Source organism: Ailuropoda melanoleuca, chromosome 12, assembly GCF_002007445.2.
Source record: "Ailuropoda melanoleuca isolate Jingjing chromosome 12, ASM200744v2, whole genome shotgun sequence".
NCBI lineage: Eukaryota > Metazoa > Chordata > Mammalia > Carnivora > Ursidae > Ailuropoda > Ailuropoda melanoleuca.
In genome coordinates, this window is record NC_048229.1 from 34,621,880 (window position 1) to 34,645,390 (window position 23,511).

Genomic DNA, 23,511 nt, shown 5'->3' on the forward strand with positions numbered 1-23,511 from the left:
AGGGGAACACAAGCAGGGGGAGTGGGAGAGGAAGAAGCAGGCTCCCAGTGGAGAAGCCTGATGTGGGGCTTGATCCCAGAACGCCGGGATCACGCCCTGAGCTGAAGGCAGACGCTTAACAACTGCGCCACCCAGGTGCCCCTATTAAAAAATTTTTTTTAAGATTTTATTTTTTAGTAATGTCTATACCCAACATAGGGGTTGAACTCACAACCATGTGATCAAGAGCCCCAGGCTCCACCGACTGAGCCAGCAGGCGCTTCTGTATGTCTTCTTTAGACATCTGTCTGTACCCTTTGCTGATATTTAGTAGGAAATAGTTCTTTATTATTGAGTTGTGTACGCTCCTTGATTATTGTAGATACAAGTTCCTTATCTGATATGCAGTTGGCAAAACTTTTCATCCCTTCTGCAGGTTTTTTCACTTTTGTGATGAAGTTCTTTGAAGCACAAAAGTTTTCACTTCTGGGGCGCCTGGGTGGCACAGCGGTTGGGCGTCTGCCTTCGGCTCAGGCCGTGATCCCGGCGTTATGGGATCGAGCCCCACATCAGGCTCCTCTGCTATGAGCCTGCTTCTTCCTCTCCCACTCCCCCTGCTTGTGTTCCCTCTCTCGCTGGCTGTCTCCTATCTCTGTCAAATAAATAAAATCTTTAAAAAAAAAAAGTTTTCACTTCTGATGAGGTCCAGTTATGATTTTCCCTTTTGTTGCTTGTCCCCAAATGTATTTTATGCCATTTTTCTCTAGCCAGGATCTACACAAGGGTCCCACATCGCAAGTGGTATTTAGAAAGCCCTTCTTTTTCTAAAAACTTGGCTGTGTTTGGGGCTCAGGCTGGTGGTCTTTGGGGGCCCATATCTGAGCCTGCCTGGCAGAGTTCTCCTGGGGCCTCCCTCTTGCCCCTCCAAGCCCCCCCCCAACTCCTGCAGACTGCAGGGGAAGCCCAGACTCAGGGGGACTCATCGCAGTTTAGGGGGAGCCCCATGTGTGCAGCTCTGAACATCACCCCTAATCCCATCAGGCTGGCTGTAGTGCATTGAATGGTGACCCCCCCCACCCCGGCAAAGATATGTCCATGTCCTAAACTCCAGAATCTGTGAATGTGACCTTATCTGGAAAAAGTTTCTTTGATGATACAATGAAGTTAAGGATCTTGGGATGAAATCACCCTGGGGTCTCTGCATGAGTCCTAAATCCAATTAGAAGTGTCCTTATAAGAAATGGAAGCGGAGAAGTCACAGAGAGGAGAAGGCCACATGAAGACAGAGGCAGAGGGTCGAGTGATTTGGCCACAGGCCAAGGAATGCCGTCGGCCACCAAAAGCCAGAGAGGAAAGGAACAGAATCTTTCTTAGAGTCTCTGGAGGGAACGTGGTCCAGCCGATACTTTCTTTTGGATTTCTGGCCGTCAGAACTGAGACAGAATAAACTTTCTCTTGTTTTAAACCACCAAATGTGGTAATTTGTTATGGAACCGAAGAAACTCATGCACCGTCCCCCACGAGGGCTAGAAAACCATCCCCCCAATAGGAACGGGGAGATCTGTCTCCCCAGCATTATCTCCCGGAGATCCTGTGGGGCCCTGAGGGGACACCTAATTCCTGTGGATGTCACATCCCCAGACTCCATCCCCCCACCCCCCCACCCTCTGTCCTGTTCCTGGCCTGAGCCCACTGTGCACAAAGACAGTCACTAACTGTCATCCCTCCTGCGTTCAGACACACACACCTTCTGTGCAAAGGGGCTACCCTCACCCCTGGACCCTGGTGTCTGCTGGAAGGACAGGACTCAGGCTTTCAGGGAGAGGAGTTGCTTCTTGTCATCTCCAGTGGGGATAAGTTAGGGGTTGGTTTTGCTGCCTCTTTTTTCAGGGTAACTATAGACTTTCATATAGCCAATGTGTTTCACTGATTTTTTTGATGTTCGAATCGTCTCCAATTTGGTCATTGATTTGGCCAGAGCCAAATACCAGGTGTCATTTTCAAAAGAAAGAAAACGCAAAACTCTCCCATTGGGAATTACAAGACAGCCAGAGCTCCCCGTTTCTGTAGGTTTTTGGTGGCTTGAGTTGATGTGGAATTCACAGGGAGGACGAACACATCCATTTGCCCTGTGAGGCAGGGCTGGCTTTCCGGGCTGGTGATCCGTGCAATCACTCAAGCATTACAAGGGCCTGCGGTTAGGAGTAGTAGTGTGCTTTTGCCATCTTGAAATTCTTAACAATTTTTGAACAAGGAGCCCTGAATTTCACTTTACAGTGGGTCCTGCCGTTGATATAGCTGGTTGCCCCCAGGAGTGACCATGGACTGGTAGGTCTCCTCCCGGAAAAAGGAAGGTGTGATGCCGCCAGGGGCTGCAATACATACTTCAGCCACCAGAGGGAGGCACCGCCACAGGGTAGCCTGGAGGGTTGGCCGTGAGCTCCATCAGTTTGGCTTTTTCTACTCTTTTTGGGTCCTCATAGGTCTCTGTCTCCATCCCTTCCCTTCTCTCTCCCCAGCTCACAGAGAGAATGTTCTCCGGCCCTGATGTACTTCGGGGATACAAATTTTTGACTCCACAATCCAAGGTCGCGACAACTATTTGGCTCAAATATGAACGCCATTAAATAGACATAATAATGTCTACACTAAATGTTGGTCTTAGGAGAATGCTGCAGAGACGGGGATTGGAAGAGGGCTGTGTGTCGTATGATGGAGAAGATGTGTCCGAGTCCCCATTTTCTAAGAGGGAAGGAAGACCTCAGCGCCTAAAGGTGAAAAACCACTAAGTAGCCTCGGAGCCTGGTGAGCAGAGGCTCTATCCAGTGGCGCTGGTGCTTTTCCCAGCAGAGCTCCCCGGCGTGGCTCCAGACAGAGAAGCCGGGGCTTTCCTGGGACCATCTGAGACACAACACACAGCAACGTCCAGTGTGGTCACCAACACAAGAGAGGGAACATCCGACAGGAGCGAGCCAGACAGGTTGTGCTCAGTGTGAGTATCGGGACTAGAGTAATTATTTCACCGTTGGAGCCGCAGTGGGGCTGCATGACGACGAGGTCACATCTCCCTGGCTGGGTGGGTCATCCGTCAAAATATGTCTGCCCCGGGCCATCCTTACACACCTGATTAAGATACGTCCAGGAAGCCCAGACTTCTTTGGTGTTTGTCCATCTGACATCTGGGGGCTGACTTCTCTCTGTCGCTCTCTGTTTTTTTTTTTTTTTAAGATTTTTATTTTATTTATGTGACAGAGACAGCAAGCAAGAGAGGGAACACAAGCAGGGGGAGTGGGAGAGGGAGAAGCAGGCTCCTAGCGGAGGAGCCTGATGTGGGGCTGGATCCTGGAACACCAGGATCACACCCTGAGCCTAAGGCAGACGCTTAACGACTGCGCCACCCAGGCGCCCTTGTGGCTCTCTGTTTTGACATCAGGGGGACGGAATTAAAAACTCGTAATCTTCGGTTGATTCATGACCCAGGATGGTCACCAGTCCGTAAATGGCTTGCCTTCCTTTTTTAGAGAAATATTACTTATTTAACTGAATTTTTTATTTTTTACTTATATATTTGGAAGCAGGCTCAGGTTGCAGCTTCCAGAAAGACCTCCACGGGTGGGATTGGAGAGACAGCTTGCTAAGGAAGCTGTTGCTACTTCCCGGAGGGGAAACGCTGGGAAATCGAGATGCTGTGTTGGCTTTGGGCCGCAGCCCCTCTGCAGCCTCTTGGGAGCAGCAAGGCTGGGGTCCACTGGCTCCACGGCCCTGAGTGCCCGGGAGGCTTGACCGGCATCTGACAGACCCACACCGCACACGTGTGACTCTGCTGTCCGTGAGTGCAGGATTTGCTGTGGGTAGCTTATCACGATGTGCTTTGCAGGGGGATTGGAGGAGCATGAGTTAAGTCAAGCTGGGGCATCTCTCCCAGACCTCAGCGGGCCATCTCCACAGCCGAGACCTTTATTCCTGCCACCTCCCAACCCGATCCTCCCTAAGTCTTGCTCTTCTCAGCCAGAGTCAAGTGCATCCTACAGGGGCTCAGTCCAGGGATCTTGGCATTATTCTGGAGGCTTCTACTCCATCAACAAACCCTGCAGTCTCTCTGCAACCTATAAATAGAGAGCAAACGTTCGTCCAAACAGCCATCACTCCTCAATGAGGGTATCGTGACAGTCTCATGACGGGTCCCCCTGCCGCCTCCTTGTCCCCAACTTCCCGTACAACAGTCTCCACTGTAAGATCTCTGATCCTCAGAGAGCAGTTCCTTTAAAACCCAAGATCATTCTTCTTCTGCCCCAAAACCCTCCTGTTTACTCACACATCAGTCACACCGAAATCCGAAGTCCTCCCCGCAGCCCAGAGGCCCTACACTGGGGCTACTCAGCAGCAGGAAGATGAGGAGTTTCTGCCAGAAGGTCCAGCAACTCAGTGCTCTGATGGAGAAAGTCTTGCAATAAAGAAAATGTCAGTGGAAATCAACAGGGCGCTTAGTGATGTGGACTGTCTGCTTTCTGGCCCAAGCTCCTTGGTTCCTCGCAGACAACCCTCTGGTAGCAGCACTGCCCCTCCCCAGCCTGTTTCCTGCCCGTACGTCTGCCGTCCCGCTCACCCCACGTGCTCTGGCCACCGTGGCTTCCTGACCCTTCCTCAACACTCAAGCAAGCTCCTGCCCCCGGGCATCTACACGAGCTGTTCCCTCTCTTGGGAATAATCTTTGTCCAGAGACTTACAGGACTGCTCCCTCCCTCTCTTCAGGTCTCCCTCAGATGTCACCTCACCACGGAGGGTTTCATTGGCCATCTTAGACAAAGGAGAAAGAGCTCCTCGTGACACCCTCACTCTATGTCCTTCACCCAATTTTGTTTTCCATTCGAAGACTTGAGAGGACAGAAATATTGCTTTTGATATCTTTTTTCCAGAGATATAATTGACGTTTAACATCAATGCCCCAGCTTGACTTAACTCATGCTCCTCCAATCCCCTTGCAAAGCACATAAACACATGAATTACTCCAGGGCTAAGGCACACGGATCTGATCTATGTACATATTGTGAAATGATCACAATAAGGATAGGTCACGTCCATCAGCTCACACACTCATAGTTGTTTGTCTTAGCAACTTTCAAACACACGATGCAGTATTGTTAACGGTATCACCATGCTGTGCATTCCGCCTCCAGGACTTACTTAGCTGGGAGATTTTACTTTTGCTCACCTTTACTCATCCCCACCACCCCTGCCCCTAGGACAAGGCAACCGCCAACGGTTCTCTGTAAGATTCCACAAATAAGTGAGACCCTACGGTGTCTTTCTCTGGCTGACTGGTTGCACTCAGCACAATGCCCTCAAGGTCCAGCCACGTTGTCGCAAATGGCAAGAGTTCCTGCCTTTTTATGGCTGAATAATATTCCACTGTATTAGGTCCCACCTAATTTCTTTACCCATTTATCCCTCGGACATTTGGGTTGTTTTTGTGTCTTGGCCCTAGTGAATAATGGCACAGTAAACATGGTGGTACAGATATGTTTTTGAAGAAGTGATTTTGTTTCTTTTGGATATACACCCAGAAGTGGAATTGTTAGATCAGATGGTAGCTCTGTTTTTAATTTTTGGAGGACTCGCCATATTGCTTTCTATAACAGTTGCCCCACTTTCCTTTCCTCCCCATCCTCCCCAGTACTTGTTCTCTCTTGCCTTTTTTTTTAAAAATATTTTATTTATTTGACAGAGATAGAGACAGCCAGTGAGAGAGGGAACACAAGCAGGGGGAGTGGGAGAGGAAGAAGCAGGCTCATAGCCGAGGAGCCTGATGTGGGGCTCGATCCCATAACGCTGGGATCACGCCCTGAGCTGAAGGCAGACGCTTAACCGCTGTGCCACCCAGGCGCCCCTCTCTTGCCTTTTGATAATACCATATTCTAGCAGGTGTGGAGCAATATTATTAGGGGTTTGGCTTACATCCTGATGACTAAGGATGTTGAGCACCGTTTCATGTACCATGATGGCCAGCTGTATGTCTCCTTTGAGAAAATGTCTATTCCGTCCCTCTGCCTCTATGAATCAGATCATTTGGGTTTTTTGGTTTGTTTTTCTGTTTTTTCAATTCAGTTGTAAGAGTTTTCTCTCTATATATACTTTCTAAGTAGGCTTCCCTCCCAGCATGGAGCGCAAGTTGGAGCTTGAACTCATGACCCTGAGATGAAGGCCTGAGATGATATCAAGTCATTTAACCGGGGGCGCCTGGGTGGCAGAGCGGTTAAGCGTCTGCCTTCGGCTCAGGGCGTGATCCCGGCGTTATGGGATCGAGCCCCACGTCAGGCTCCTCTGCTATGAGCCTGCTTCTTCCTCTCCCACTCCCCCTGCTTGTGTTCCCTCTCTCTCGCTGGCTGTCTCTGTCTCTGCCTTATAAATAAATAAAAAATCTTTAAAAAAAAAAAAAGAGTCATTTAACTGACTAAGCAACTCAGGTGCCCCTCTTTCTTTTTTCTTTTTCTTTTCTTTTCTTTTTTTAAGATTTTACTTATTTATTGGACAGAGAGAGACACAGCGAGAGAGGGAACACCAGCAGGGGGAGTGGGAGAGGGAGAAGCAGGCTTCCCGCTGAGCAGGGAGCCCGATGAGGGGCTCGATCCCAGGACCCTGGGATCATGACCTGAGCCGAAGGCAGGCGCTTAACAACTGAGCCACCCAGGCGCCCCTCATTTTTCTTTCTCTTTGCATTACTTACTTACTTAATTTATTAATTTATTTTAGAGAGAGAGAACACATGAGTTGGGGGGAGGGGGAGAGGGACAGGGAGAGAGAGAGAATCCCAAAGGGACTCCAAGCTCAGTCTGGAGCCCTACACGGGGCTCAATTTCACAAACCCCAGATAATGACCTGAGCCGAAATCAAGAGTCAGACACTCAACTGACTGAGCCACCCAGTGGCCTCCCCAGGCATCCCTCTTTTTATATTTTCGATATCAATCCCTTATCAGACAGATGATTTAAAATTTTTCTCCCATTGGGTAGGGTGCCTTTTCATTTTGCTCATGGTTTCCTTTGCCGTGCAGAAGCTTTTTAGCTTGATGTCATCCCACTTGTTGATTTTTACTTTTATTCCCTTCACTTTTCCTGTGACATCAAAAAAATCATTGCCATGTCTGAGGTCAAGGAACCAACTCCTTGTGTTTTCTTCCGGTAGTTTTGTGGTTTCAGATCTTACATTCGAGCCTTTAATCCGATTGAGTGAATGCGTTTGGTGCAAGATAGTGGTCCAGTTTCCTTCTCTGGCATATGGCTGTCCGGTTTTCCCAACACCACTTACTGGAGAGACTGGCCTTTCTCCACTGTATATTCTTGGCTCCTTTCCTGTCAATTAATTGACCATATATCTGTGGATTTATTTCTGGGCTCTGTATTCTGCTTCACTGATCCATTCAAGAATGGGAAGGACGGGATGGGGACTGAGGGCCTGATGACCTCAGAGTGTGTGGATCCCGAAAACGGAGAAAAGGTGAACACTCCAGAGGGTGGGGGAGAAAGGCCGAGGGAGGGCACCTCTCCAGGTGTCAGAGCTATTCCCATTACAGTTTTCCTTCTTTATCCATTAAGCTCTCTTAGAGTATATGTGCTATTTCATCTATTTTTAAGATTTTATTTGAGAGAGAGACAGATACAGCGAGAGAGAGCACAAGTGGAGAGGAGGGGGAGAAGCAGGCTCCCCGCTGAGCAGGGAGCCAGACTCAGGTTTCAATTCCAGGACCCTGGGATCATGACCTGAGCCAAATGGACTGAGCCACCCAGGCGCCCCATATGTGTTATTTCAAACACTAATCCAAACTTGCCCATTGAGGACACATTTCTCCCACCATCAGTGGGTTTGATGTGAAACTACTCAGATTCAGAAACGGCATATGAAGCTGATGTGCTCACATTAGTGCCGTTGTACAGACTTTCCACGCTCCAGAGCGTGCAGAGCCCTTTTATGACAACCACCGGACAAGGTTCCGACAATATTAGAGCAGTGGATCCGGGAGAGCGAAAGCGCCGTCAGGACAGAGCCCCTCTGTTTTGCTTGAAAGTGACAGGGCTTCTTGTTGCTGCAACGGACACTGCTGTTAAATACGTTGCTGTGAGTGATGAGGTGTGAGAGCCAGCATGCGGCAGGCTGCACATTTCCAGGTGGCCCCGGGACACATGTCCGCACTGGATGGTGGTTCCACGCACACCCTCTCCTCCCCATGGTCTCTCTTGAGCCAGGCTCCTTCCTCTGGGTCTTCAGATTCATCACGTGCCTTCATCCCTGCCCACGTGTCCCCGGGAGGGCAGCCCCTGAACGGAAAGTCTCTCAGGCCACCGCAGGCGGGGAGGCTGGGGCTTCGTGGACCCAAGCTGAAAAGACTCCTAGAAAAAGGGAGGGTCCGTTCAACAAGCCCAGGGCTGGTGGGCCCAGCGTGGCTGTCGTGGCCCAGGGCTGCGTGGGGTCAAAAACGTGGTAAGAAATCTCGTCTCTTAATGTAAACCTCAACAGTACCCTTGAGTTCAGAATGGGGACCGGCCCCGGGGCACATCTGGCTGTCTTCAGTGAGGATGGGTGATATTCCAAGAGGCGGTCACTCTGGTCCCTTTCCTGTGACACTGAAGCTCTGCCCACTCCGAGGGGTTCCCTCGATGCCTGTCCTGGAGCCCGGGAGTGGGAGGAACGTCACCAAGTGACATGTTTGGTGCCCTTTGCAAAATGTCCTCTTTGCCCTGACCTCCTGTTAACGGCATGAGCCACTCTCCTCCTCTCTCCTCTGCCCTGCCAGCCAGACGCTTCCCCTTTAGGGTGCTGATTCCATTTACTATCTTCAGAAAGGGCAAAGGTTTTCTTAAACACAAGGGAGCTTCAAAGGTCACACGGCACCTGGCTCAGGAGCTTCCCAACCTGCTCTTGTAAGGTGTTTCCCTCCTCACCGTCCCCTGTCCTCATTCTTCCTTTTTATTTTTTTTTAATTTTTTAAAAGATTTTATTTATTTATTTGACAGAGATAGAGACAGCCAGCGAGAGAGGGAACACAAACGGGGAGTGGGAGAGGAAGAAGCAGGCTCATAGCGGAGGAGCCTGATGTGGGGCTCGATCCCATAACGCTGGGATCACGCCCTGAGCTGAAGGCAGACGCCCAACCGCTGTGCCACCCAGGCANAGGCGCCCCTCATTCTTCCTTTTTAAATTTAACTTAATTTAATTCTTTTTTTTTTCTAGGTAAGTTCTACAGGGGGCTTGAGCCCAGGACCCCGAGATCAAGACTCTCATGTTGTACCTACCGAGCCAGCCAGGGGCCCCCTCTGTCTTTTTCTTTCTTTCTTTTTATTTTTTAATGTCACATCTTGGACCCTTCAGCTCTCTTGAATCCTTTCATCTGTCCCCCTTCCACGCTGCTACCTCCTCTACCCGTTTCCGTCCCTGCCCGGCCCTTCCCCTCCCACCTCGGCCCCTCGACTCCCGATCACCACTGGAGCTTTGAGCCTCCTCCCCATGGTGGGCTCTTGAGGGGCTCGGAGACGCCACAAGCAACCATCTGGGGGGAAATGGGCTGCTCGGGAACAGGAAATGAACGTCACCCGCCAGCCCCTTGTATTTGCCACACCCAGCGCTTCCTCTCTGAAGCAGGAAGGTTTCAAAGGCCCCAGGACTCTTCACCCCAATTTCTCCCCTAAAGAAATCTGTGAAAAATTAGTCGGTAAAACACAGTAAGCTCACATTTACCGCCATTAAGCTTGTACCAGTGTGCAGTTCTGCAGCGCGCATGTATTCTGACCGCCGTGCAACGCTTCTCCAGCTCCTGCTCATCTCGTGACTGAAGATCTGTACCCACAGCTCTGTGTTTCCTCCCCCTCTGCCCCCACGGCCCCCGCAGTTCTGTTTCTGTAAATGTGACTACTTTAGATAGCACATATAAGAGGAATCGTAGGGTACTTGTCTTTCTGTGACTTGCCCATTTCACTTGGCAGAAGGTCCAGAATTACCTTCTTTTCTAAGATTGAGCAACGTCCCGTTGTGTAGCTGCCACACGTTCTTTCTCCATTCCTCTGTGTGTGGACATGCGCGTGTTTCTACCTCTCAACTCTGGAGAACAACCCTGCAACGAACGGGAAGTGCAAGTACCCTTCGCAACGTTGCTTCCAATGCCTACGGAGGTAAAATCAGGAGTGAGATGGCTCCATCATGCGGTAAGTCTCTTTCTTCGTTTGGAGGAATCTGCACTGTGTTCCACAGCAGACGGGCCATTTGACATTTTCACCAACGTCGTGCCAGGGTGCAATTCCTCCAGATCCTCACCAGCACAACTGGTTTTACGGTTTTGGTTCTTGGGTTCTGCTGGTTATTGCTGTCGATAGTGGCCATCCTAACCGTGTGACACGATGCGTGTTTGTTCTTTGATTTGCTTCCTGTAATGATTAGTGGTGCCGACATGTTCTCAGAAGCTTGGTGGCCGTTGTATCTTTGGAGAAAGTCTTGTCAAGACTTTTGTCCATCGTGTAGTTGGGTAGTTTGTTTTTCTTGTTATTGTGAATTTTAGAGTTTCTTTACATCTTCTAGACATTAATCCCTTAATAGACATATGAATTGCAAATCCTTTTCCCACTCTGTAGGTTTCCTTTCCACTCAGTTGATTGTTTCTGCTGAGGGCCAACAGTCTGTAAGCTTGAAATTTTGTTGCCTGTGCTTTTGGCGTTGTGGGCTAGACATCATTGCCAAATCCAATGTCAAGAAGCTTTTCTCCCCCTTTCCTCTCTCAGCTTCATGGTCTTAGGTTCTCTGTTGAGATGTGGTATCTGTTTTCAGTTAGTTTTTGTGTGTGGTAGAAAGAAAGGGTCTGATTTCCTTCTCTGTATGTGGCTGCCCTGTCTTCCCAAGGCTTTTCATCGAAGAGACTGTCCTTTCTCATTTGAGTGGGAATGGCACCATGTGGAAAATCATCTGGGCATGTGTGGAAGGCTTTATTTGGGGCGTCTCTGTTCTGTTCCATTAGTCTATGTGTGTGTCTCCATTCTATGCCAGGACCTCACTATTTTGTTTCCTGTAGCTCAGTAATATGTTTTGAAATTGGGATATATAAGCCTCCCACTTCTTTTTCTAGATTGTTCTCGCTCCTTGGGGTTATTAATCGAAGGATGAATTTTTTTCTACTTCCTGCCAAAAATGCCATTGGGATTTTAATGTGGATTGCATTGAATGTGTACATCACTTTGGGAGTATGGACTTTTTTATAAAAAAAGATTTTATTTATATGTGAGAGAGAGAGAGAAAGAGAGGGCATGAGTGGGGGAAGGGGCAGAGGGAAAGGGAGAAGTAGACTCCACACTGAGTAGGGAGGCCAACACAGGCAGGCTCCAGATTTCCAGGTCAGCCCTAGGATCTCTGGGGTTCCCTGAGGAGGGCTGTTCTACTCACACCCTTTCTCCCTCCATGGCGTCTCTCCTGACCCAAAGGGGCGTTCTTGTGAGCTTTCTGAGTTTCACCACACCCATTCCACCGTGGGGCCCCTGGAACATGCGTTTCGGAGGCCCTATTCCTTCCCCCAGCTCAGTCCTCAACCCAGCTGGCTCTACTCTGGCCAAATTTGGGATACATGCCCCACAACTCCTCCAACCAGTTCATGGTTTGTATTTCTCTCATCTTGAATTTCTCCTGGGGAAAGGAGACATCCCCAAATCCCCCTGGGATGCTGAGCCCCAGAATATCAACCTCGGAAACCACCCCCATCCGCCCCGCCCCACCCCGTGTACCTCTCTTTCTCATCACCTTGGTTTTCCCCTACCTCTTCTTCGGGTCCTGGCCATAGACCCTGAGCCACACAGGAGAAAAATGTCAGGCTAGAATAGGGCAATAAGACGGCAGACACTCCATTTGTTAATACGAAGTTTATTTGTTCCTTTATGTCAAAAAACAAAAAACTGAGGCTTCAAAGCAAAACAAAACTTTTTTGAAATCTGGGAGACACAGATTCAAGAGGAAGCGGCAGTGTGTTCTGAGGGGTGGGGGCGGGGGAGGAGAAACAGTGGATGATGGTAAAACCACAGGCTGATGAAAGTTCTTCTGCAGGAATTAGCTGGTGTGACATAGATAAGTGGCTTTACTACCTACAGTTGGTAGCTGCTAGGTGGAGCTCAGCCAAATAAGATTCCTTCTGAGAACTAGGGCATACCGTAGCCGTTTGTGGTCGGCACAGGGGGGAGTTCCTGTGGCATCGGAGGAGGATGTGCATGGTGATGAGGGAACAGAAGGCCGGCTGAAGACAAAGCAGAAGCTGACACCCTGCAACCCCCCACCCATGTATGCAACATTCCTCGGCACTCCCGGCTGCCCTAAAACTAAGGAAGGGAGAAAACAAATGGTTAACTGACAGAGATCACAGCCCTGCAAGACCCATAATTCAGTTTCCTGAAGCCCTAACGTTACCACCCCCTCCATCAAATTGAGGGAGGCTGAGGCAGAAAGAAATGTAAATAAAATGCAATTTCTTTGAAATCTGAAGCCCATTGACAAGGACATGTGATAGGAGGAAAGTAACATTCTCCTGGGATCCCCCAACTATCTTACTATTAACAACTGCTAGAGGGGTCAACAATCTTAACTTGACAACAGCAAGGCCTCCAGTATCCTGGAAGTCTTCTTTAACCTATGAAAGGACTTTCTCAACCTCCCTTTTTTCCTTACCACCCCCAACCCCATGGTATATAATCAGCCACCCCTCACAACCTGGGGTAGCAGATCTTTCTGCGCACAGGTCCTGTCCCCGTGCTTTAATAAACCACCATTTTGCACCAAAGACACCGCAAGAATTCTTTGTCGTCGGCTCCGGACTCCACCCCACTGAACCTCACCTATATCCCACAGCCTCATCACATAGGACCCATTGCTACAAGGGTCTCTGGACTCCATGTTAGGACTGCTTAACATTAGTGGTTCAGTTTCAGTGCTTCCCTTCGCAGTTGTGAGCCAGTCTTCTTTGTGAGTTTGGTACAATGGGCCAGCCTCAGGGAGAGCTGAGCACAACACACACAAGACTCCACTGGCAGTAGATAAGCTAGTAAAGGAATTTGCTAAGTCTCCCCCCAAAGAATCCAGGTTGCTTAGGTGTAAGAGTAGCTAAACCACAACCACAGCTGTGTGTTTAGAAAACATCTTCTTGCGTCGAAAGTAATATGGCATATTTATGAAGACTTCTCTGACAATCCGTTTGCGTATAATGGAAGCAAGATTGCTCAGGACATAAATAAGGGTCTTCTTCCACATAAACTGGCACATCTTTTTTAAACAATCCGTGAACTTCCATTGGTTCTCCGGTAATGTCACGAAAAATTCAGGAACATAAACTCTTATCTCATGCAGGACACAGGTAGCTACAACTTCCACCACTAATTTGATGACCCAACGTTTGATACTGAACATAACTGAGTTGTTGTAGAACAAGGGTGCGTGCACCTCTGGGCTTTGGTCGCAAGAAGGGCTATGGAGCCTAGAGAGCCAGGCTTTTATCATCTCTGCAGGGAGCGTGCTGCGTCATCATGTGCAGGAAGTGCTCCTGGCCAATCAGCAAATCTCACCCAGGCTGCAGACCCCTCCCTCCTCGCCCTGCCCCGCCCCACCCCATGGTGCTCTCTTTTCCACATCCGGTGGTTTTCCCCTACCCCTTCTTCAGGTTCTGGCTAGAGTCCCTGAGCCACGCAGGGGAAAGAAGTCAGGCTAGAATAGGACAATAAGACGGCAGACACTCCATTTGTGGATACGAAGTTTATTTGCTCAGTTGTGTGAAACAAGAAAAAACTGAGGCCGCAAAGCAAATCGAGCCTTTGTTGAAATCTGGGAGGCAGAGATTCAGGAGGAATCTGAAATGTGCTCTGAGCGGGGAGGAGAAAGTGTTGATGAAGGTAACACCCGTAGATTTATGTAAATTCTGAAAGAATTACGATTGTTATTTTATGAAAAACTAGCTTTATTATATAGAGATAGGTCACTGAGGCAGTAGCTCGGTGGAGCTCAGCCAAATAAACTTCCTTCCGAGAACTGTGGCAGAATGTAACCGTTTGTGGTCGGCACAGGCTAGAATTTCATGTTCTACCCAGATGTGATGGTGCCTAGGACCAATTCAGCAGTGGTTTCTGAGCTCCATGTTAGAGCTGCGTCACATGAGTGATTCAATTTTAAAATTCCCGTTCACAGTTGTGAGCCAGGCTTCTTTGTGAGTTTGGTACAATATGTCAGGTGGTGTCTCGGAGAGAGAGCTGAGCACACACCCGGCCTCCACTGGCCCTAGATAAGCTAGTGAAGTAATTCGTTCTCCAGATTATTATCTGGAGAATTCCCGCGGAAAGCCCAGATTACACAGGTATTCGAGTAATTAAATCATTCAGTTTAGAAAATATCTTGTGTCCAAAATAATATGGTATATTTATCAAGAATTTTCAGTAAAAACAAATTTTTTTCCATCAATCATATTGTGTAAACAGATATAAGTTTTCCGATGACAAGAATTCTCTCAGGAAGTCCAGATTATACACGTATTCGAGTAATTAAATCATTCGGTTTAGAAAATATCTTGTGTCCAAAATAATATGGTATATTTATCAAGAATTTTCAGTAAAAACAAATTTTTTTCCATCAATCATATTGTGTAAACAGATATAAGTTTTCCGATGACAAGAATTCTCGCAGGAAGTCCAGATTACACAGGTAGACGAGTAGTTAAATCATTCGGTTTAGAAAACATCTTGTGTCTAAAACAATATAGCATATTTATCAAGAATTTTCCGTTAATCATACTGTGTACAACAGAAATAACTTTGTCAATGACATAAATAAGTGTTCTCTTCAGCAGAAATTGGCATATCTTTTTAAACCAATCCATGACCTCCCATTGGTTCTCTAGAAATGTTATGAACAAACCTGGGATATATATTCTTACCTTATGCAGGACAAAGGTAGCTACAGCTTCCACCATGAACTCCATGACCCAATGTTTGATAGGGAACATGATTGACTCGTTATCAGACATGGCGAGTGTGCACTTGTCTGCTTCCTGCCAGCCTGTTATAAACCGCCGGCAATGAGTCATTCTCCGTCATCACGTTCTCACACGCAGGGAGGGGTCCTGGCCAGTGAGCTTGTTGCACGTGTCCCAGAGCTATTGACATTGAAGCGATACAGGATTATTCTCACAACACAAGGCATGTCTTGTGACCTTGCAGTCTGTTTACCAGCTGGGTGACGGAGAGGCCCACTTTTACCATTTGGCTCTTGGAGCTCTGATCTTCCGTAAAAGAGTAGCTCTGTTTGTGTTGACAGGAACCTTGCAGTTCTCCCATGCTCTGGTGGGGCTCCCTTTCCTCTAGACCCGGGGATTGTGTATGGGAGGAATATAGTCACTGGGACCAATTTGATCCTGAGGATGAATTTTAGGTAGAGGGTTTTTTTGTTTGTTTGTTTTTTTAAATGCATCTTTTGAAAAAAATCACATGGCTTTCCTCCTTTAAATCATTAATGCTGTGGATTACACTGATTTTCTACTGTTAAACTAACTATATTCCTTTAATAAAGCCTACATCTCATGCACATTACCTTTCTCGTTCATTGCTGCATTGTGTCTCCTATTCCTGTAGGATGTTTTATATGTTGACTTTGGCCTGTTCTTTTCCTTTCTGTATTTTTTCTGGTTTGGGGGTCAAGGTTTTTCTAGCCCCACAGTAAGAGCTGGGGATGTGTTCTCTCTTTCTCTTTTCTGTAGGAGTAGGGGTAATATTAGAATGTTTCATGTTTAATGTTTAAAAATCTCTCCTACTGATGGATCTCGGTTCCAAAATAGTAACCCAATTTGTTGGTTCATATGGCTACTCATTACTCTCTTGGTAGAAGATTTGAGCCTGTGTCTCTCAGTGATTAGAAAGCAAAGCTAGTCAGGAAGGATATAGAATATTGGAGCAGTGCAAGAAGTTTGGCCTCTCTNTTATGAAAAACTAGCTTTATTATATAGAGATAGGTCACTGAGGCAGTAGCTCGGTGGAGCTCAGCCAAATAAACTTCCTTCCGAGAACTGTGGCAGAATGTAACCGTTTGTGGTCGGCACAGGCTAGAATTTCATGTTCTACCCAGATGTGATGGTGCCTAGGACCAATTCAGNTCCAAAATAATATGGTATATTTATCAAGAATTTTCAGTAAAAACAAATTTTTTTCCATCAATCATATTGTGTAAACAGAAATAAATTTTCCGATGACAAGAATTCTCGCAGGAAGTCCAGATTATACACGTATTCAAGTAATTAGATCATTCGGTTTAGAAAATATCTTGTGTCCAAAATAATATGGTATATTTATCAAGAATATTCAGTAAAAACAAATTTTTTTCCATCAATCATGTTGTGTAAACAGATGTAAGTTTTCCGATGACAAGAATTCTCTCAGGAAGTCCAGATTATACACGTATTCGAGTAATTAAATCATTCGGTTTAGAAAATATCTTGTGTCCAAAATAATATGGTATATTTATCAAGAATTTTCAGTAAAAACAAATTTTTTTCCATCAATCATATTGTGTAAACAGAAATAAGTTTTCCGATGACAAGAATTCTCTCAGGAAGTCCAGATTATACACGTATTCGAGTAATTAAATCATTCGGTTTAGAAAATATCTTGTGTCCAAAATAATATGGTATATTTATCAAGAATTTTCAGTAAAAACAAATTTTTTTCCATCAATCATATTGTGTAAACAGATATAAGTTTTCCGATGACAAGAATTCTCGCAGGAAGTCCAGATTACACAGGTAGACGAGTAGTTAAATCATTCGGTTTAGAAAACATCTTGTGTCTAAAACAATATAGCATATTTATCAAGAATTTTCCGTTAATCATACTGTGTACAACAGAAATAACTTTGTCAATGACATAAATAAGTGTTCTCTTCAGCAGAAATTGGCATATCTTTTTAAACCAATCCATGACCTCCCATTGGTTCTCTAGAAATGTTATGAACAAACCTGGGATTATATATTCTTACCTTATGCAGGACAAAGGTAGCTACAGCTTCCACCATGAACTCCATGACCCAATGTTTGATAGGGAACATGATTGACTCGTTATCAGACATGGCGAGTGTGCACTTGTCTGCTTCCTGCCAGCCTGTTATAAACCGCCGGCAATGAGTCATTCTCCGTCATCACGTTCTCACACGCAGGGAGGGGTCCTGGCCAGTGAGCTTGTTGCACGTGTCCCAGAGCTATTGACATTGAAGCGATACAGGATTATTCTCACAACACAAGGCATGTCTTGTGACCTTGCAGTCTGTTTACCAGCTGGGTGACGGAGAGGCCCACTTTTACCATTTGGCTCTTGGAGCTCTGATCTTCCGTAAAAGAGTAGCTCTGTTTGTGTTGACAGGAACCTTGCAGTTCTCCCATGCTCTGGTGGGGCTCCCTTTCCTCTAGACCCGGGGATTGTGTATGGGAGGAATATAGTCACTGGGACCAATTTGATCCTGAGGATGAATTTTAGGTAGAGGGTTTTTTTGTTTGTTTGTTTTTTTAAATGCATCTTTTGAAAAAAATCACATGGCTTTCCTCCTTTAAATCATTAATGCTGTGGATTACACTGATTTTCTACTGTTAAACTAACTATATTCCTTTAATAAAGCCTACATCTCATGCACATTACCTTTCTCGTTCATTGCTGCATTGTGTCTCCTATTCCTGTAGGATGTTTTATATGTTGACTTTGGCCTGTTCTTTTCCTTTCTGTATTTTTTCTGGTTTGGGGGTCAAGGTTTTTCTAGCCCCACAGTAAGAGCTGGGGATGTGTTCTCTCTTTCTCTTTTCTGTAGGAGTAGGGGTAATATTAGAATGTTTCATGTTTAATGTTTAAAAATCTCTCCTACTGATGGATCTCGGTTCCAAAATAGTAACCCAATTTGTTGGTTCATATGGCTACTCATTACTCTCTTGGTAGAAGATTTGAGCCTGTGTCTCTCAGTGATTAGAAAGCAAAGCTAGTCAGGAAGGATATAGAATATTGGAGCAGTGCAAGAAGTTTGGCCTCTCTTGGGGTGCCTGGATGGCACAGCAGTTAAGCGTCTGCCTTCGGCTCAGGGCATGATCCTGGTGTTATGGGATAGAGCCCCATATCAGGCTCCTCCACTGGGAGCCTGCTTCTTCCTCTCCCACTCCCCCTGCTTGTGTTCCCTCTCTCGCTGGCTGTCTCTCTCTCTGTCAAATAAATAAATAAAAAATCTTAAAAAAAAAAGTTTGGCCTCTCTCTATATAAAATGTTGCAATACATTTTTTCAAGCACACATGGCAACTTTGAATATTTGCCACATACTAGACCAAAGAGCAAATTTCAGTAAGTACTCATAGATGGAATGCTCTGTGAACACTGTGCTATGAAGTCAGAAAGCTGAGTACAAGGGTAACCAGAAAATCACCATCTGCAATGGAAACCATCTCTTAAAGCACTTGTGCTTGGACAAAAAATGATAATGGCAATTTCAAAATATGTATAATTAACAGAAAAAATACTTTCGCTAGGGGTGCCTGCGTGGCTCAGTTGGTTAAGCAACTCTTGATCCCAGCTCAGGTCTTGATCTCAGAGTTGTGAGTTCACTGGCCACGGAGCCTAATTTAAAAAACAAAAACAAAAACTTTCTATAGAACACACAGGATGCAACCGAGGCCGGCTCATGGGCAAATTTAAAATGCTAAGGGGTGCCTGGGTGGCACAGCGGTTAAGCGTCTGCCTTCGGCTCAGGGCGTGATCCCAGCATTATGGGATCGAGCCCCACATCAGGCTCTTCCGTTGTGAGCCTGCTTCTTCCTCTCCCACTTCCCCTGCTTGTGTTCCCTCTCTCATTGGCTGTCTCTATCTCTGTTGAATAAATAAATAAAATCTTTAAAAAAAATTTAAAATGCTAAGATGCTTAACACAGAAAAGAATGAAAGAATGGTTGTTTATGAGCTAATTATCTACTTGTAGAAGTAAGAAAAGGAACAAATTCAAAGGAAAAAGAACATAAGAGATGAGCAAGAATCACAAAAGTCTAGAGGTGGCTCTTTCAAAATAAATTTCTTTATTTTTTTAAAGATTTTATTTATTTATTTGATAGAGATAGAGACAGCCAGCGAGAGAGGGAACACAAGCAGGGGAAGTGGGAGAGGAAGAAGCAGGCTCATAGCGGAGGAGCCTGATGTGGGGCTCGATCCCATAACGCCGGGATCAGGCCCTGAGCCGAAGGCAGACGCTTAACCGCTGTGCCACCCAGGCGCCCCTCAAAATAAATTTCTGACCATGTGATCGGAAAAAATGAGACAAGGCACAAGAAGCAATGTTAGGAGTGGAAAAGGGAAAAAGGACAATGGCTTGAAGGAGATCATGAGCCTTCTGATTGCGAAATCTGCATAATTTGTTCAGTGATTACCTACAAAAATGGACCAGACTGAGTCAAAAAGAAAGAAATGCATGAATAGCCATGCGTTGTTAAAAAAAAGAAGAACTAAAAGGGTAGGGAATATTTTGCAGAATGCAGCTGGGGGAGGGATGGGCTGGGAGTGGGGCTGGCCAGGAACACAGGGCTGCGGGGTGCTGGTTCTCTTCCTTAAGCTGAGTGAAGACACATAGTGAAGTGTTGTTGTTGCTGTTGTTTTAATTGTCGCTCTCCATATCCACCACAGATGTTATAAGCAATTATTTTGAATATCTCCAATACGCAATGTGAAAACAAGAAAAAGTTTTAAGGTTTTTGCTGTCAATTTAAGAAGAAGCCCCAGTGTGGACTCATACAAATACAGAGCAAACCTTTAGCATACACCCATGATAATCGACCAAGTCCTAGTAAATATGTACTTTACAACCAAAAAAATATAACACATTTGAGAAAAATCCATAAGGAAAGAGAAAAACAGGGCAATGAAGGAGAAAACTGGTGGCTACTGCACACACATCTGGGGAGAGCCAGTGGAGGGAGGTCAGGGAGCAATCGCCGGATGTATGAATGGAATCCGTGACTGCTGGAAACTTTGTGTACAAGTTCAGATGGAAATTTTTCAACATCCTTCTGACCGTCAGGGATTCAGGGAGATGGCTGATGAACTCCCATGGGAAGGGTGCAAGCAGAAAAAGAAAGACTTCCCAGAAATTAAAAAACAAATAAACAAAAAATTGAGTTTAATTGCTGAATAACTGCCAAAAAATCAACCGAATGATCTGGAAGCTCAACTGAGGAAATCAAGCATAAATCAGGGAGCAAAGATGGATGTGTGAGAGAGAAATGCTTGGGGAGATGCACACATATTTAGTGCCTAATGGGTGCCAGGCGCTACGTCAGTGACGTATATGAATTACTTTACTCTTTAGGCAGCTGTAGGAGGATATGAATGTATTCCTTTCCCAGTTTTCTCCCAGAAGTCAAAGGATTTTTTTTTTTTTTAGAATTAGGGTTGAATTTCATCAAGTAATTTTACTAAATCTAGTGAGATAAGTGTTTTTCTCCTTTAGTCTGTTGCCATGGAGAGTTACATTCTGATATTGAAATACATTTGCATTCCTTTTTTTTTTTTTTAGAGAGAGAGAGGGTGAGTGCAATGGGGCAGGAAGGGACGGGGGAGAGAGAGAGAATCCGAAGGAGGCTCCAAACCCAGCATAAAGCCTGATGAGGGGCTCCATCTCACAACCCCAAGATCATGGCCTGAGCCAAAATCAAGAGTCAGACGCTTAACTGACTGAGCCCCCAGCTGCCCCGCTGGATGTACTTTTCAAGTGTGTGGGGGGACACGTGGGGCTTGATGGCTGCCTTTCCAGCACTCTGTGGCCTGTGAACTTTGTCCTGGGAGTTCTGATTGCTGGACTATCAGGAACCCGTCAGTGGGGATACTTTCAAGGATACGCAGGGGCTGTAAGAAACTACAGGAGTAACGGTAATTTTGATCAAAAATGAGAGTTCTGGGTGAAGCCATACAGTGGATATTCCTCATAGTCACCTGACGGGGGAAACGGGACAATTCGTACGCTCTTACAGTGTTTAAATGAATTAGTTGACAGGCAAATCCAAACCTTTAAACTTTGTTTCAGAAGCGACAAGCTGAGTGTCATTGTCGGAAAGCAGCAGCTGACGGCCCACTGCCAATGTGGCCCTTTTGTCCAGATGATTCTTCCAGACTCTCTGGGTATGACCCAAGCCAGTGGGGTCCCAGAAACCTCTACCGAATTCCATGTATCTGAAAGCACGTCCACACGTGGACTCACAGTGTCCGGTAGGTGCCCTGGAGGTCTGTTGTGTTAGAAATGTGAGCCCCACGAGTTTTCTGGTTTGCTGGTCACGAGAGACACATGATGATGTTCCTTAGGCACTGGCATTGCCCTGTCAGTGTTCCTGTTCCGTCAGCACAGGATCCTGATGTGACCTGAGAGTTCCCTAGGACACGCTTGGTGCCAGGGCTCCGAGAAGGAGCCACCATGGGCTCTGTGAGACTGAAGCTGTGAGCTGGGGGGTGCCCAGGCTCGGGCTGTGACAGGTCACCCCACATAGATGTCAGCGGTTCGCATTCTTGTTCCTGGTCGTGTGAGGACACGTGGTGACTGAGAGGAGAAGGGGGGATGAGTCTTTTGACTAAAGGGGTGTTTGCTTCTGCCGGTACCCTGGTGATGGTGGATTTTTATTTGAATTTCTTTTCTTTCTTTCTTTCTTTTTTTTTTTTTTTTTAGTATCTTCAAGTTCCATGAGGAAAGGACACAAAAGATTCCCAAGACAAAATGTAGTTTGGATTCCTTTCATTCTACTTGGGCCCATAAAGTAAAGACATGGAGTAATCTCCATTGAACACGGAACACAGAGGAGAAGAAAGGACGCAGGTGGTGAAGAGTGACCCGGCCAGTAACGCTCTGACTCTTCAGCTGCAACATTTGGGCTGTGCTGACCACCAGCAGGGCCGCCAGCAAACAGCACCGCGGGCTGCAGGACACGAAGGCGCTGCTCCAGGCGGGACCTCGCTCCAGTCCGTGTGCTGTCAGCTGTCCCCCTGCCCACCCGCATCCACCCCCATGAGTCTGAGGACCTCCAGGCCCCGGTAGACACTGTGAGGATCCTGTCCCGCTGGATGGACGGCCCCCACCTCTCCTTTCTGGCCTCCCGCATAAGCTGGGACCAAGCCAAACCCGTCCCAGCGTCCCCTCTCCGCACCTGAACTGCACACAGAACTCCAGCGTTCACTTCGGTCCTCACACAGGCTCGGCCTGCACACATCTCCTTCTATTAAAGGTCTTTCCCGCCACGTGGTTGCTGCAGCAAGAATCATGAGTCACTATTGAATCTTTGGTCCCCCCTGCCCCATGTGCGATCTGTCAGCCACCCTCTCCAGGTCCCCCACCTGCCCTGACCTTTCTCCTATTTCTCTCCCTCTTTCTTCTCCACTATGACCACGAGTCCAAACTGTGGTTTCCTACGTGGACCTGGCAGGATCTAACCAGTCTTGCAGGGCGTTCAGTCCCTACTGCGGCTGTAACAAGTTACCACAACCTCAGTGGCTTCACACAGCAGGGTTTGTTAACCCTAGTTTTGTAGCTCAGAAGCCTGACACAGTTGGAGCCATCGGCTTGCCCAAGATAGTCCCCCATTTAAAGGCCAGCCTATTAACAACCTTAATTCCCCGTTGCCCTGTCCAGCCCCGTATTCACAGGCTCTGGGGAGCAGGGTGTGGGCATCCCTGGGGGTCACTCTTCTCCCTACCACACTCAGCTTCCACTGTCTCCTCTCCGGAGTTTTCTCCACCCGGCAAGTGGAGTGAAACTGCTAGAATAACATCATGTAAATAGATTGTGTCACTTATGGAAAACAAATCAAACAATAAAGAGTCCCCTTAGACACGTCTGACTGCACTTTGAATAAGACCCAGAGCCTCTCACGTGGCCCCCAAAGCCCTGCCTCATGGGCCCCCAGGCTTCAGGCGCACTGGCTGCTCCAGGTTTGAGGGGAGGTGGGTGTGAGTAGAGAGGGTGGCTACCTTCATCCTTTCATTCCTGGGGGTAGATCCCCTTTCTTATAATTGTGTGGTGGGGTCATGAAGACTCAAACCTCTGGATCATTTTTTCCCTGAAGACTTCCTTCTGTCTAGCTCTTTAGACACCACGCTAGCCCTGCTGGGATCGTCTGCCCAGTGCGTTCCAACAGCTTTACCGACTCAGTCCCAACTTCGTGTAACACGCCTGTGAGCTGTTGATCCAGCTGCACCCAAGTGACAGTCTGTGACACGCGCTTGTCTGAAGTCCCCAGTGTGGGAGGATGGAGAACGGTAGCTTCAACTATGATCCTTTTCTGCTATGTTTTGAGGGGAGCTCAGAGCCACAAGTAATATTTTTGTCTCTAGGATTCCAGGAACTTCTCTACATAACTGATTACATAATTACTTGAGAACTTTGGTTTCGTTATTTAAATCCTGATATAATCGACCCGCAATGTTATATTAGTTTCCGGTACAACATAACTATTTGATATTGGTATATACTGTGAAGTGATCACCACAGCAAG

General features: G+C 46.8%; 3 long non-coding RNA genes across 3 annotated transcripts; 1 reads left to right on the forward strand and 2 right to left on the reverse strand.

The window, feature by feature from the left end:
- The first annotated feature begins 9,200 nt into the window (after window positions 1–9,200).
- On the forward strand, window positions 9,201–22,850 carry LOC105239624. The gene is made up of 3 exons (XR_858513.3): window positions 9,201–10,172; window positions 21,060–21,241; window positions 21,693–22,850. It is a non-coding gene; the product is annotated as an uncharacterized LOC105239624 (long non-coding RNA).
- Window positions 14,470–15,062, reverse strand: LOC117795126. Its single transcript, XR_004618953.1, has 2 exons — window positions 14,912–15,062; window positions 14,470–14,723 (listed from the first exon to the last, which is right to left on the reverse strand). It is a non-coding gene; the product is annotated as an uncharacterized LOC117795126 (long non-coding RNA).
- LOC117795125 lies at window positions 16,124–18,011 on the reverse strand. The gene is made up of 2 exons (XR_004618952.1): window positions 17,002–18,011; window positions 16,124–16,812 (listed from the first exon to the last, which is right to left on the reverse strand). It is a non-coding gene; the product is annotated as an uncharacterized LOC117795125 (long non-coding RNA).
- Window positions 22,851–23,511: the final 661 nt, after the last annotated feature.